The following is a 16,520-nucleotide window of genomic DNA, read 5'->3' as shown; positions in this document are numbered from 1 at the left end:
CGAAGTGACTGTATGATAATCTGATCGTTAGTACATCCAAAAATTTCATCCAAAATTACTTGAAGGGACAAGCAAGAAAATTTTTCTCGATTTTCCTTTAATCAGTACAGTTTTCATCCGGAAATACAATACAAATACATTACATCACTTCTGAATTCATGTTCTGTCATACAAGAATTTTCATAACTTTAGTAACCTCTTCACTTTTGATATGAGACTAGCATGCAAAAAAAAAAAAAACGGACGGACATACGTCCGATATTCTCATCTTGTGTAAGCCCTTAAGTCCCTGCTAGGTAGATTTCTCGGCGATAACACAGGAATTAAAGGAAAAACTCCCAACAGTACCTAGACACCAAGGAAACCCTGACAAAAGGCTCCAACCCTTCCCCACAAGGCAAAAAAGCAAGTGCTATGATTGCTTTCTGTGTCCCTAATAAAGAAATGTATTTTATTATCTGTCTTGTTGACCAAAGGAGAGGAGAAACGAGACAACAGACAATAATTATAAAATTGAAAGGTGTAGGTGGAAGAAAATGGGGTTGACTTACTAAAGGCAAGTTTGCTGAGAATTTCCACCGGAGCTTAGTGAATGAGGAGCTCTGCTGACTTCCATTGTCCAATCATATGCAAACCCTAATTCTGTTTTTTTCCTTGCACATGAGTGGGCATTCTTTTGTCAAGGAAAACTCCACCACATTCACTAAGCTCTGGTGCAAATTCACAGGCAAACAAGCATTTAGTAAGGCAGGCCATAGACGGGGAGAAAACTGGCCAAAAAAAAAAAATCGGCCGATTTTTGGATCGTTAGTGGGGTAATCAGTTGGCCGTTTTTCATGATTTTGACACTTTTTTTTATGTCGGTCATGTTGGAAAAAAAATCAGCCACTTTTGTCGTTCTGCAGATTTTCGCGGCAATGATGGACAAATCGGCCGATCTTTTTACCGATTTTAAAAAATGAGCATGAGCATTGACCGGCAAGAAGAAGGAAAAGAATTAAAAGAAGAAATAGAATATGAATAAGAAGAAGGAAAAGAAGAAATAAATTATGAATAATAAGAAGAAATAGAATATGAATAAGGAGAAGAAAAAGAAGAAATAGAATATGAATAAGAAGTAGAAAAGAAGAAATAGAATATGAATAAGGAGAAGAAAAAGAAGAAATAGAAAATGAATAAGAAGAAGAAATAGAATATGAATAAGGAGAAGAAAAAGCAGAAATAGAAAATGAATAAGAGGAAGAAATAGAACATGAATAAGGAGAAGAAAAAGAATATGAATAATAAGAAGAAATAGAATATGAATAAGAAGAGAGAAAAAAAATTTTCAGTCTGATATTTGACATTCAAAAGTATAGCAACATTGTATCTATTTGTATCCGAATATAAACATCTGTATCCAAAATGGATACACATAGATACAATGTTGCAACTTTTTCTTCTTCATATTCTATTTCTTCTTTTTCTTCTTCTTCTTCATATTCTATTTCTTCTTATTATTTATATTCTATTTCTTCTTTTCCTTCTTCTTATTCATATTCTATTTCTTCTTTTCTTTTTTCTTCTTCTTATTCATATTCTATTTCTTCTTTTCTTATTCATATTCTATTTCTTCTGTCAAATATAATAGCGAAGCTCTCTGCAGGGACACCGCTATTGTATTTGCCGGCCATAGATGGGACAAAAAACAGCCGACTTTTTTTAACCAATGGTGGTAACATCGGGCGACTGAACAACCGATTTTTCGCTTTTCTAAAAAAAACTGGCCGGTTTTCTCCCCGTCTATGGCCTGCATAAGTCAACCCTATTTTCTTCCACCTACACCTTTCAAGTTTATTATTATTTTCTGTTGTCTCGTTTCTCCTCTCCTTTGGTCAACAAGACCAAAAAGTGAACAGATTCTTTGCGTTTAGTAAATCAACCCCATTGGTTCCAAAAACATATTTACCCATTAGAAGGTAAAATCTATGATGTAGAGTGCAATGGATTTGGTTTGGCAGCTCTCATACGTGAAAAAGCCACACAAGGCTCTTCATACGAAATCCAGAAGATAGGCAACAAACCTCACCGTTGAAGTCGAAAAGTGTAATACATGAAAAAGCCACACATGGCTCTTCAGACGAAATCCAGAAGATAGGCAACAAACCTCACCGTTGAAGTCGAAAAGTGTAACCCCATCATAAAAGTCCAAGATAAAGATCCCAACATGTTTTGGGGGCTTGTTATCCTGGACTTTTATGATGAAATGTAAACTTTTGGACTCCATACTGTTGGTGTGGCTCTTCTATTTTAACAATGACTAAGGTAAATATTTTTTTTTATCAATCCACCAACTTTATTACTTCTCAACTGTCATACAAGGCAGTCAACACGCGAAGTACAGAAAGACGCTAGAGTAGTACAAGTGGTTGCAAGAGTACAACTGTGAGAGGTCTCATGAAAAAGGGCAAAGCCAAAAGGCATCAAGACCAGAGCATTTCAAAATTTCAAGTTTTCTGCCAGCTGCTTTAAATTTATTCTCCTCAATATTAACCAATGTCAACAGCTTGAGTATGCAGATAAGGACTTCTGACTATACTCTGACTTTCCTGACATGCATACTTGTCTGGATCACAGAGTATTGAAACCACAGGAATAGCATAGCAGTCAGTCAACTGGCAATCAAGGAGGCCAGCAATGACTATTACTATATTGTATCTCTGCATGTCTGTAACAAAAGGCTCCTGGAGTTTCTTTACGTTCTCAATGATTTGATGTCCCACCATAGTGAATATGATTTTTTTCCCATTTTTACACTTATCTCAGCTGTGTGAGAAGCTTGGAGGCTTACAAACATTAGCTTCATACAGATATCATTTTTAAGAGAAATACGCATTTTTTTTATTTCTAGAGGAATGCAGATGCTATTTTTTAAATCTAGGTATGATTTTTTTTTTTGGGGGGGAAAGGTTCCAATACATCATTCAAACCTGCTATTTAAACCTGGAGTTTAATCTGGTTATATTTGTCTGCTCCGACTCCTCTTTTCTAACTTGCCTATTATTATTATTATTATACAGTATTTATATAGCGCCAAAAGGTTTGCTCAGCGCTGTACATTATAGTGGGGGGCAGTACATGAGACAATACAGTAACAATACAAAACACGAGGGGTTCGAGGGCACTGCTCCTTGGAGCTTACAATCTAGGAGGGAGGGGATAGTGGTACAGGAGGAAGTGGCTGTGGTAGGAGGAGTGGAGGAGATCGGCAGTTAGGTGAGGATGGGGTAGGCTTCCCTGAAGAGATGGGTTTTCAGGGTGCGCCTAAAGGTGAGGAGGGTAGGTGACAGTCTGATGGATTAGGGTAGTGAGTTCCAGAGGATGGGGGAAGTCCTGGAGAAGTCCTGCAGTCGGGCGTGGGAGGCGGAGACCAGGGAGCTAGAGAGCAGGAGGTCTTGTGAGGAGCGAAGATTACGGGTAGGGTGGTATTTGGATATCAGGTCGGTGAGGTAGTTTGGGGCAGCTTTATGAATGGCTTTGTATGTCAGTGTTAGTAGTTTGAATTTAATGCGTTGGACAATCGAGGGCCAGTGGAGGGAATGACAGAGGGGGGTGGCAGAAGAGGAGCGGTTGGTAAGGTGGATGAGTCTGGCCGCTGAGTTCAGGATAGACTGAAGCGGGGATAGTCGGTGATGAGGTAGGCCGGTGAGGAGGGAGTTGCAGTAGTCCAGACGTGAGATAATGAGGGAGTGATAGAGTTGTTTAGTAGTGCCTGGGGCACTGACAACTCATGGGGCCCCGGGCAATAGGGGATCATGGGGCCTCTGTGTCCTTGCCCAAACTCAAAAAAGCCTATGAAAAAGGTACCAGGGGCATCTCATGGGGCCCCCTACTGACCCTGGGCCCTCGGGCAGTGCCCGAGTTTCCAAATGATCAGTCCGCCCCTGGTCTGGGGTTAGGAACAAACCTATTCTGGAGATGTTGCGGAGGTGGAGCCTGCATGAGCTTGCTAGCGATTTGGACATGGGGTTGGAAGGACAGGTTTGAATCTAGGGTGACACCTAGGACTTTGGCTTGTGGGGTGGGACTGATGGTGGGTATGCTTAGCATGCTAATGACATTTTTGACATTTTTCATTATATACTTCATTTTAGACCTAGTGACATCATCATTGGGACTCTGTTCTTCTTTATACAAAACAGGCAAGCCTTGGCTGGTGGGAGGGGCTGGCAGGGTGCTGTACATTGCCTCCTGAAAACATCTCAGCACTCTGCCTCAGTACTCCTCGCCAGCCCTTGCAAGAAGTAGGGAAGGCTGGATTTGCATACAGACTGCCATAGATAACACCCACATTTGATGCTGAGCCTCCATGATTGAAAGAACGGAAATCCAATGAATGAAAGGGGTGGACCAGGGACAGTCAGGCTGGGGAGGAAAGGCATTCTGGATGTCAACCAGCCTGGAAATTAGGCTCTATCTGACTTTTAATGCACACTGTGAGACACAGGCAGTGTGCAGTGAAATCAGAGTAAGCAATTTTAGTACAAAAGAGGAGCCGGTACATCTCTGCTGGGCTGGAGTCCAGTTATAAAGTTACATAGGGATACAAGGAAGTGTCTTAAAGAGCCACTGTAGGGTACTGGTAGAATCCAGACCAGCAGGAGCCTTTAGTATCCCAACCCAGCTGTTCTGCGGCCTCCCTCACATTCCTATTGCCAGTGGGCAGCCCGTCATAATGACATGGGGAAGCGCCTGAAAGCGCCATGGTCATGGGTAGATTCTGGACTCCATTGTACTGGCCATGGCAGGAGGGCAGAGATGGGTAGTCTGCAGAAATATCTCCAAAGAGGTCCCTAAAGAGTATAGAAAACTAATTTATGACTGATATTTTTACATGTGATATGAATTAAATATATCTAGAATATAAATGTTTGAAATGGCTGACAGGTCCACTTTGAAGTTGAACTCCAGGCAGGAAGCTACATACAAAGTTCAATGACATATTTGAGAACTGTTGTACCCATCAAAGGATTTCTAATTCTACATAGTAAGTCTTATGATCCAGGACCAGGACCTCAACTTCCACTGAAGCAGCGGCATAGCTTGGTCACACTCCCAGCCTCTTCATTGGATGCTGAAGAAGCAGGAGCACATTGGCGAAGTCATCTCTCTGCTGATTCTGTTCTCTCCTCCAATCAGCATGTTCACAGTCACCATATATGCACTACAGCCAGGGGTGGGCAGGAGGGATGGCTGGCCTGGGCATTGTGGTATCATGTGCAGTGTAGGGGTGGATGGGACACCGCAAGGAGATTGGGAGGGGGAATTTGGAGTGTGGCAGGGGAAATTTGGTGGGTGTACTAGGCATGGTGATTTGGGATCATTTGCATTTATTTATTTTATTTCAAGAACTTATATAGCGCCGTCAATTTACACAGCGCTTTACATATATATTGTACATTCACATCAGTCCCTAACCCTCAAGGGGCGTACAATCTAAGGCCCCTAACTTACATTCATACATACACATACTAGAGACAATTTAGACAGGATCCAATTCACCTACCAGCATGTCTTTAGAGTGTGGGAGGAAACCAGAGTACCCGGAGGAAACCCACTCAGGCACAGGGAGAACATGCAAACTCCAGGCAGGTGGTCCCGTGGTTGGGATTCGAACCAACGACCCTAGTACTGCCAGGCAGAAGTGCTAACCATTTAGCCACTGTGCTGCCCTGTGTTGGAAGTTGGCATGGGGGAAGAGGATTTATACTAGGAGAGGGGATTATTTGGGGAGTTTGTGATATGGTAGAGGGTGCTTGTAGAGATGATTGGAGGTATTTGTGCTAGGAGGGAAAGTTGAGGGGCAGAGAATTTGTGATAAGAGGGGTATTTTTTTTTGGGGGGGGGGGGGTTGTGCTGGGGGATTTGGGGAGTTTGTGCTAGAAGAAGTGATATGGTAGAGGGGGGAGGGGAATTTGTGCTAGGAGGGACATTTTTTTGGGTGGGAGGGGGGTGTTACTAGGGATGATTAGAGGTATTTGTGCTAGGAGGGAAATTTGAGGGGTAGAGAATTTGTGATTGGAGGGGTGTTTTTTTTGGGAGGTGGGTTTGTGCTGAGGGATTTAGGGAGTTTGTGCTAGAAGAGGGGATATTGTAGGGGGGGAGGAAATTTGTGCTAGGAGGGATATTTGTTTTTGGGTGGGGGGGTGCTAGCAGGGATGATTGGAGGTATTTGTGCTAGGAGGGAAATTTGAGGGGTAGACAATCTGTGCTAGGATGGGTGTTTTTTTTTGGGAGGGGGGTTTGTGCTGGGGGATTTGGGGAGTTTGTGCTAGAAGAGGGGATATTGTAGAGGGGGGAGGAAATTTATGCTAGGAGGGATATTTGTTTTTGGATGGGGGGGGGTGCTAGTAGGGATGATTGGAGGTATTTGTGCTAGGAAGGAAATTTAAGGGGTAGACAATCTGTGCTAGGAGGGGTGGTTTTTTTTGTTGTGGGGGGGGGGGAGTTTGTGCTGGGGAATTTAGGTAGAGGGAGGATTTGAGCTTGGAGGAGGGTGGGGGCAAAGATTTGTGTTGGCAGGGGTGATTTCAGAGGGGGGGGGGGCAGATTTGTACTGGGAGGGGGGATTTATGCTTAGGGGGTAAGCATGTAGTCTGGTGCTTGATTGTTTGTTGGGGAAGGGGGATTTTTGCTGACCCATAATGCTCATACATCTTGGGGGGCACAGTCTGGCATGTTTGCCCTGGGCTCTAGAGGACCTTGTCTCATCATTGACTACAGCAGAGCCTTATTGATCCTTTATTTCCCACTCTCCCTATCCCAGGCTAAGTGCTATCGTAAGGAGATCTGATATTAAAACAAATTCAAGCATTTACTCGAGTTGCAAGTATGATTAAATATACTATTTTCAAAAGGCCCACAACCTCACACAACCTCATTGGTTTATTTTTTTTAATATATCTGTTTGAATAGAAGAGCAAATCTACAATCTACAATATTCTGCACTGGGAATTATGTCTGACTCCATCCAAGTTTTATGAAGGGAGACTGGTAGCCATGATTTTGGGTGTGTGCTAAAACTGAGCCGGCTGTAAATATTACAGAACAGGTTAGGTAAGACACGTTGTACTGTACTGTATAGTACAAGAGCACTGCTGGCCAACAGTAAACCATTGGAAACTAGTCATTACATTTGTCCTCCCATTGTAAATCCATGGAGGGGCTCACAGCATGTTCCTTGGATCACGTGCCTGCTACACCTATATCCCTTCCTGACTATTTTACATGCTTACAATGAGAAAGTGTTCATAGTTAGAGACCCTGTTACCAGACTATTCATTTCAACACAAATCTTCCCATATAATGAAATGTGCCTGTCATTTATTTTATGCATATTTTTTTACCTGGAAATGTCTCTTTTGTACAGACATTCAAAAGACCTGAGACTAGTGCTGGGTGTCTCCTTCTTGAATGTTATGTCAGCAGCCCCAGCACACTCAGAACTGATTCTATGGTTCTCATTCCCCGGCAGCTACATAAAAGGTTGTGTAGGAAGGGGTGGAGGAGCTGGGTCAGCATGGACAGGAATTAGACACTCCCAGAAGAGAAGAGGCCTATGATGTTCAAGGAGGGAGGAGACTGTGCTATGGAAGGTATTTTGTTGTCCAGCAGGGGAGAACTGGGCAGGGCTGACAACACAGCTTAAGATTTCATTGGAGCCATGGTGCTGTGCTGTCAACTCGATGGATTTCTGACAGGGTCAGCAGGTATTTTTCTGAACACCAAGCTGATATAAAACTCATATAAAAGACTAGCTTGTTTTCGATATGCGTTGCCTTTCCATGTGCTCCTTGCTGCAAGGGCTAGTTATAGGTTAGGGTGATAGATAGATAGATAGATAGATAGATAATAGATAGATAGTTAGATAGATAGATAGATAGATAAATAGATAGATGATAGATAGATAGATAGATTGATAGATAGATAGATGATAGATAGATGATAGATAGATAATAGATAGATAGATAGATAGATAGATAGATAGATAGATAGATAGATAGATAATAGATAGATAGATAGATAGATAGATAGATAGATAATAGATAGATAGATAGATAGATAGATAGATAGATGATAGATAGATGATAGATAGATAATAGATAGATAGATAGATAGATAGATAGATAGATAGATAGATAGATAGATGATAGATAGATAATAGATAGATAGGGAGACAGTGGCGTTCTCCCCAATGATCAGGAGGCAGTACCAGTCAGAGACAGTGGTGTTCTCCCCAATGATCAGGAGGCAGCACCAGTCAGAGACAGTGGCGTTCTCCCCAATGATCAGGAGGCAGTACCAGTCAGAGACAGTGGCGTTCTCCCCAATGATCAGGAGGCAGTACCAGTCAGAGACAGTGGCGTTCTCCCCAATGATCAGGTGGCAGCACCAGTCAGAGACAGTGGCGTTCTCCCCAATGATCAGGAGGCAGCACCAGTCAGAGACAGTGGCATTCTCCCCAATGATCAGGAGGCAGTACCAGTCAGAGACAGTGGCGTTCTCCCCAATGATCAGGAGGCAGTACCAGTCAGGTCAGAGACAGTGGCGTTCTCCCCAAAGATCAGGAGGCAGTACCAGTCAGAGACAGTGGCGTTCTCCCCAATGATCAGGAGGCAGTACCAGTCAGAGACAGTGGCGTTCTCCCCAATGATCAGGAGGCAGTACCAGTCAGAGACAGTGGCGTTCTCCCCAATGATCAAGAGGCAGTACCAGTCAGAGACAGTGGCGTTCTCCGTAATGATCAGGTGGCAGCACCAGTCAGAGACAGTGGCGTTCTCCCCAATGATCAGGAGGCAGTACCAGTCAGAGACAGTGGCATCCTCCCCAATGATCAGGAGGCAGTACCAGTCAGAGACAGTGGCCTTCTCCCCAGTGATCAGGTGGCAGTACCAGTCAGAGATAGTGGCGTTCTCCCCAATGAGCAGGTGGCAGCACCAGTCAGAGACAGTGGCGTTCTCCCCAATGATCAGGAGGCAGCACCAGTCAGAGACAATGACGTTCTCCCCAATGATCGAGGCAGTACCAGTCAGAGACAGTGGCGTTCTCCCCAATGATCAGGAGGCAGCACCAGTCAGAGACAGTGGCGTTCTCCCCAATGATCGAGGCAGTACCAGTCAGAGACAGTGGCGTTCTCCCCAATGATCATAAGGCAGCACCAGTCAGAGACAGTGGCGTTCTCCCCAGTGATCAGGTGGCAGTACCAGTCAGAGACAGTAGCGTTCTCCCCAGTGATCAGGTGGCAGCACCAGTCAGAGACAGTGGCGTTCTCCCCAATGATCAGGTGGCAGCACCAGTCAGAGACAGTGGCGTTCTCCCCAATGATCAGGTGGCAGCACCAGTCAGAGACAGTGGCGTTCTCCCCAATGATCAGGTGGCAGTACCAGTCAGAGACAGCGGCGTTCTCCCCAGTGATCAGGTGGCAGTACCAGTCAGAGATAGTGGCGTTCTCCCCAGTGATCAGGCGGCAGTACCAGTCAGAGACAGTGGCGTTCTCCCCAATGATCAGGTGGCAGCACCAGTCAGAGACAGTGGCATTCTCCCCAATGATCAGGAGGCAGTACCAGTCAGAGACAGTGGCATCCTCCCCAATGATCAGGAGGCAGTACCAGTCAGAGACAGTGGCGTTCTCCCCAATGATCAGGAGGCAGTACCAGTCAGAGATAGTGGCGTTCTCCCCAATGATCAGGTGGCAGCACCAGTCAGAGACAGTTGCGTTCTCCCCAATGATCAGGAGGCAGTACCAGTCAGAGACAGTGGCATCCTCCCCAATGATCAGGAGGCAGTACCAGTCAGAGACAGTGGCGTTCTCCCCAATGATCAGGTGGCAGTACCAGTCAGAGACAGTGGCGTTCTCCCCAATGATCAGGTGGCAGTACCAGTCAGAGACAGTGGCATCCTCCCCAATGATCAGGAGGCAGTACCAGTCAGAGACAGTGGCGTTCTCCCCAATGATCAGGTGGCAGTACCAGTCAGAGACAGTGGCGTTCTCCCCAATGATCAGGTGGCAGTACCAGTCAGAGACAGTGGCGTTCTCCCCAATGATCAGGAGGCAGCACCAGTCAGAGACAGTGGCCTTCTCCCCAGTGATCAGGTGGCAGTACCAGTCAGAGATAGTGGCGTTCTCCCCAATGATCAGGTGGCAGCACCAGTCAGAGACAGTGGCATTCTCCCCAATGATCAGGAGGCAGCACCAGTCAGAGACAATGGCGTTCTCCCCAATGATCGAGGCAGTACCAGTCAGAGACAGTGGCGTTCTCCCCAATGATCAGGAGGCAGCACCAGTCAGAGACAGTGGCGTTCTCCCCAATGATCGAGGCAGTACCAGTCAGAGACAATGGCGTTCTCCCCAATGATCATAAGGCAGCACCAGTCAGAGACAGTGGCGTTCTCCCCAGTGATCAGGTGGCAGTACCAGTCAGAGACAGTAGCGTTCTCCCCAGTGATCAGGTGGCAGCACCAGTCAGAGACAGTGGCGTTCTCCCCAGTGATCAGGCGGCAGTACCAGTCAGAGACAGTGGCGTTCTCCCCAATGATCAGGTGGCAGCACCAGTCAGAGACAGTGGCGTTCTCCCCAGTGATCAGGTGGCAGTACAAGTCAGAGACAGTGGCATTCTCATGTACCAGGTGATGTCCGCTTCTCCTTGTCTCTGTATCCCTTAGGTGGAGGCACAATGTTCTGTTATCAGCCTACTGCATGGATTTCACCTACAGTGTCCTCATCACATCTTCACCATGCTGAGGAACAGTCGTTCCTTTTCTTCTTTACAGAGTCCTGGTCATGCTGCGATGTGTAGTTCCATCGCCAACCTGACACACAAGCTCAGCCTGTCTGGGGACACAAGCCTCACTTCCTCCCCACTGGTCCTTGTTGTCCCAGGATGCTCAGCAGTCCATATTCCCTTCCTCTGTGTCCTCCTGGTGGTGGGTGGGGCTCTCTCTCACTCTCTCTCTCTCTCTCTACAGCCCAGCACCGATCAGTGTCCTCTCTTTACCTCTTTCCCCAGCTATACCTGTGCTTGACAGCTCGAGAGCAGGAGGGGAAGTGCAGGGCAGCAACAGTGATAATAGCCCAGTTCCTGTTGCCAGATAAAGCAATCTCGTGGACCAGGGTCTACAGATAGACAGGACCTAGAAAGATAGATAGATCGATCCATAGATAGATAGATAGATAGATAGATAGATAGATAGATAGATAGATAGACAGGTAGGTAGGTAAGTAGGTAGACAGACAGGTAGGTAGGTAGATAGATACATAGATAGATACAGATAATTTGATGGCTAGACCCCTCCAGACCACCCATCAGAGGTCTGATTGACAGTGATTCACAATCACGGTACAGACTGATGATGCGAGGTGGCTTGGCACTTGTTGCATCCATCTTGTAGTCCACAATGGGAACCCACATTTAGGGTGACAACTCTGTCATTGCGACCCCATAAAGTAACTTAGAGTTCCTCTCCAAGCGTCGATGGTAATGCTCTGGCGATCCACTATGATTCGGATGATGGCATTCACGGAGCCCATCCAAGCCCAATAGATAATACTGAAGCAAAAAAGACGCCACACTCCAATCAGCTGATGTGTTAGGTAAAGATCAAGAATGGCCTCAGCCGTGACTCCCAGCTCGCTCCCCCTGATGCATTTTGCCCCGCCCACAGGGCTTAGTCATAGAATCCGCTAGGATTGTAGGTGAAAAGTGCCAGGGGGGAGCTGAGGCTGAGACCATTCTTGATCTCTACCTAACTGTCATTGAATGTAGTGCACAGTGAGGCAGGGTTGTCACCCTTAAACAGGAAGTTCAGGGAGGCAGGTTTTGATACTTTTTTTTACTAGATACTATGGCTCTGGAATAAAACAAGAGATGTGAAAGACACAATCAGATAGAAATGGAAATAATATTTTTTTTTTTTTAAATTTGAGTTTAGATACGCGTGAGGATATGCGTGTATTTCCAAGCGTAGCTTTGTACCTGTATCTCTGTAACGTTGTAGCTCTCATCACAAAGGGATACATAGTATAAGGCTGACTAACAGTACTATGCAGCATCAAAGGCAGACAGGTAAGTTAGGTTTGCGTTGGTCATATATACAGCAATGTATTAAGCGCATTCCTGTGTCGTGCTGCCAGTCAGAGAGTGACACACACAGGGTCATAAAAGCAGGCGTGTGTCTGTGCCCTACACTTTCCCCACACCCATATAACAAGGTGCACTTACACCGCCCCTCCTCCTACTCATGCAGCTTCAAGCCTTTACTCATAGAGCAAGACCTATTTATCATGATTAACACAAAAAACACACAGACGAGTCATAGAGGAGGAAATGTGTGCAGAGCCGCAGCTTCACTCTTAAAGTCTCCTATTTATTCTATGACATTAGGATCAACAGATCCAGAAAAAATAGACACTGTTGACTTGGCTCAGCAGGGATTCTGTTATGGATGGAGACTGGAAAACCTACTGGATAGGCCACCCAGCAGGAGATCCCAACTTCCACTGCACCATGGAGCATCAGTCTTTGTGCAACTTCTAGTCTTGGGAAGCTTCTCTCTAACAAGCATGGTAGCCCTAAGGGTCCCTGAAATGGTCCAATTTACGAGAGAACCACAAGTCTAAAAATGGTCCAAAAAAAAAGGAATTAATCTTGAAGTCAGTAGGTACAGCCAACACGTTTCTGGGCTCACAAACCCCCTTCATCAGGGCTTGCACTGATCAATATGAACAAGGATCATGGATTATAAAGACATGGCGGGTACCAGATCAATAGCAGAACCCTGATCCTCTATCAGGTGCCCAAATCTAGTATTTGACTTAGTAGTACCAACCAGCTCACCCAGACAGACTCATCTCAAGCTCTTGTTTTCTGCTAATTTTCTTTTTTTCAAACCAACTATCCCCGACCACCAAAACCAAGTGGGAAATGATTGTGGGGTGATTGATGAGGTAAAATAGTGGAGCATCTACCTAGTATTGTTCAAAGTTACCCACCATATTAAAGTATACCTAAATCCAAAAAACAACAATGGAACATATTTTAGCTGACAAGTCCTTTGATGTGGTGTCTGCATTTGTTTTACATTTTGGTATTTCTTCAGACTAGAAACATCTCCCCCTCCCTCCTCATTCCCATTACGTAGGGGTAAGGTCAGGGGCGGACTGATAACTCATTGGGCCCCCGGGCAATAGGGGATCATGGGGACTATGTCCTTACCCACACTTAAAAAAAACGATAAAAAAGGTACCAGGGGCATTTCATGGGGCCCCCTACTGACCCCGGACCCTCGGGCAGTGCCCGAGTGCTCGAATGGCCAGACCGCCCCTGGGTAAGGTACAGAGAGGTCCATCTTGATCCTGCCAGAAATCTTTTGTGAGCTACAAAGCAACTTCCGTGGTGATTAGGAAAGGGGGGTGATGGTTGTAGTCCAAATCAGGAGTGTAGCCAAGGGTGACAACACTGCTTCTCCACAGATACAGTACAGTGGCGTTGTCATACTAAAGATCTCCAGGTGACCCTAAAGAGAAAATTAATGCAGGCACCACATCTAGGGACTAGTAAGCTGCCATATATTACATTTTTGTTCTTGGGTTTAGATACACGTTAATTATATTCATTATATAAAAAGGTCAATTTTATTTATCTTTTTAATATTTTTTTTATTATTTTTTTATTATTATAATATATATATATATACTGTATATACACTGCTCAAAAAAATTAAAGGAACACCTAATCAGAGTATAGCATCAAGTCACTGAAACTCCTGGGATATTGATCTGGTCAGTTAGGTAGCAGAGGGGGTTGTTAATCAGTTTCAGCTGCTTTGGTGTTAATGAAATTAATAACAGGTTCACTAGATAGATGGGCAACAATGAGACAACCCCCAAAACAGGAATGGGTTTACAGGTGGGGGCTACTGAAATGTTTTCATTTTTTCTGACTGTTTTTCACTAGTTTTGCATTAGGCTAGGGTCAGTGTCACTACTGTTAGCATGAGGCCATACCTGGACCCTACAGAGGTTGCACAGACAGTCCAACTCCTCCAGGATGGCACATCAATACGTGCCATTGCCAGAAGGTTTGCTGTGTCTCCCAGGACAGTCTGAAGAACATGGAGGAGATTCCAGGAGACCGGAAGTTACTCTAGGAGAGCTGGACAGGACCGTAGAGGGTCCTTAACCCATCAGCAGGAACGGTATATGCTCCTTTGTGCAAGGAGGAACAGGATGAGCACTGCCAGAGCCCTACAAAATGACCTCCAGCAGGCCACTGGTATGAATGTCTCTAACCAAACAATCAGAAACAGACTTCATGAAGGTGGTCTGAGGGCCCGACATCCTCTAGTGGGCCCTGTGCTCACTGCCTGGCACCATAGAGCTTGATTGACATTTGCCATTGAACACCAGAATTGGCAGGACCACCACTGGCTCCCTGTGCTTTTCACAGATGAGAGCAGGTTCACCCTGAGCACATGTGACAGACGTGAAAGGGTCTGGAGAAGCCATGGAGAACCTTCTGCTGCCTGTAACATTGTTCAGCATGACCGGTTTGGTGGTGGGTCAGTGATGGTCTGGGGAGGCATATCCATGGAGGGATGCACAGACCTCTACAGGCTAGACCGGGTGTCAGCAACCCGCGGCTCCAGAGCCGTATGCGGCTCTTTTTCACCTTGGCTGCGGCTCCGGAGCACACTGCCCACCAGGTGACAGGCAATAGGGCAGCAATGGGCAAACTACGGCCCGGCGGACCTTTTAATCCGGCCCGCGGAGCTAGGCTCCCGCTAGGCTTCTCTCACAGTCCGCCCTGAAGACCGGTGTAGCATGAAAATCTGTCTCCTATGAGGATCTGTCCCCCTCGACGTATCTGCGCATGTGCCGGAGATCGCCGATCGGCTGCTAATGCCTGAAACTGGCACATGCGCAGATACGTCGAGGGGGACAGATCCTCATAGGAGACAGATTTTCATGCTACACCGGAACGGCGCGGGAACACGGCGAGAGGAACGCGCGGAGCAAAGGTAAGTGAATTGACACAGGGGGACTTGGGGACTTAATATGGGGGATGAATTAATATGGGGGATGAATTACTATATGGGGGATGAATTACTATATGGGGGATTAATTACTATATGGGGGATGAATTACTATGGGGGATGAATTACTATATGGGGGATGAATTACTATATGGGGGATGAATTACTATGGGGGATGAATTACTATATGGGGGATGAATTACTATATGGGGGATGAATTACTATATGGCGGATGAATTACTATGGGGGATGAATTACTATAGGGGGGATGAATTACTATGGGGGATGAATTACTATATGGGGGATGAATTACTATGGGGGATGAATTACTATGGGGGATGAATTACTATATGGGGGATGTATTTTCAGTTTTAAAAATGTGGCTCTCAAAATAAATTTAAATTGTGGTTTTGACGAGATTTGGCTCAGTTGAAAAAAAAAGATTGCCCACCACTTGATTGTGATTATGACGATACACTGTGGCCCTGATTAACCCTTTGCTTACTGGGCCCTTAAACCCCCTTCATGACCAGAGCGCTTTTTGCAATATATGCAGTGTCGGATTTGTTTTAAATGTTGCAATGGTTTTGCGGCTCCCAGTCTTTTTTTCCCTCTCGGAAACGGGTCCAAGTGGCTCTTTATGTCTTAAAGGTTGCAGACCCCTGGGCTAGACAATGGCACCCTGACTGCCATTAGGTATCGGGATGAAATCCTTGGACCCACTGTCAGACCCTACGCTGGTGCAGTGGGTCCTGGGTTCCTCCTGGTGCACGACAATGCCCGGCCTCATGTGGCGAGAGTATGCAGGCAGTTCCTGGAGGATGAAGGAATTGATACCAATGAATGGTCCCCCACGCTCGCCTGACCTAAATCCAATAGAACACCTCTGGGATATCAGGTTTCGGTCCCTCCGACACCACCAGGTTGCACCTCAGACTGTCCAGGAGCTCAGTGATGCCCTGGTCAGGATCTGGGAGGAAATCCCCCAGGACACCATCCATCGTCTCATTAGGAGCATCCCCAATGTTGTCAAGCATGCATACAAGCACGGGGGGCCATACAAACTACTGAGGACCATTTTGAGTTGCTGCAATGAAAATTCAGCAAAATGGACTCACCTGCTGCATCCTTTTTTCACTTGTGTCGGGGTGTCTTTGAATTCAGTCCTCTGTAGGTTGATAATTATCATTTCCATTGAACGATGGGGCATCCTTACGTTCCTAACACATCACCCCGTCTATGTCAGTATAGATATCCAGCAGGAGATTTTTCCCAATTGAGATCTGATGTGTTTTCAAAGTGTTCCTTTCATTTTTTTGAGCAGTGTGTATATATATATTTTTTTTTTACTTAGTAAGCCTGTTTATACCTGGCCACTGTTCTACTGTATAACAGAATAAGGGATCAAATACCACAGGAAAGCCAAGGGAACCAGGACCAAATTCACCTAT

Source organism: Staurois parvus, unplaced genomic scaffold (assembly GCF_062004578.1).
Source record: "Staurois parvus isolate SC_StPar_1 unplaced genomic scaffold, SC_StPar_1.0 ptg000151l, whole genome shotgun sequence".
NCBI classification, from domain to species: domain Eukaryota; kingdom Metazoa; phylum Chordata; class Amphibia; order Anura; family Ranidae; genus Staurois; species Staurois parvus.
Note: the sequence above shows the minus strand (reverse complement) of the source record.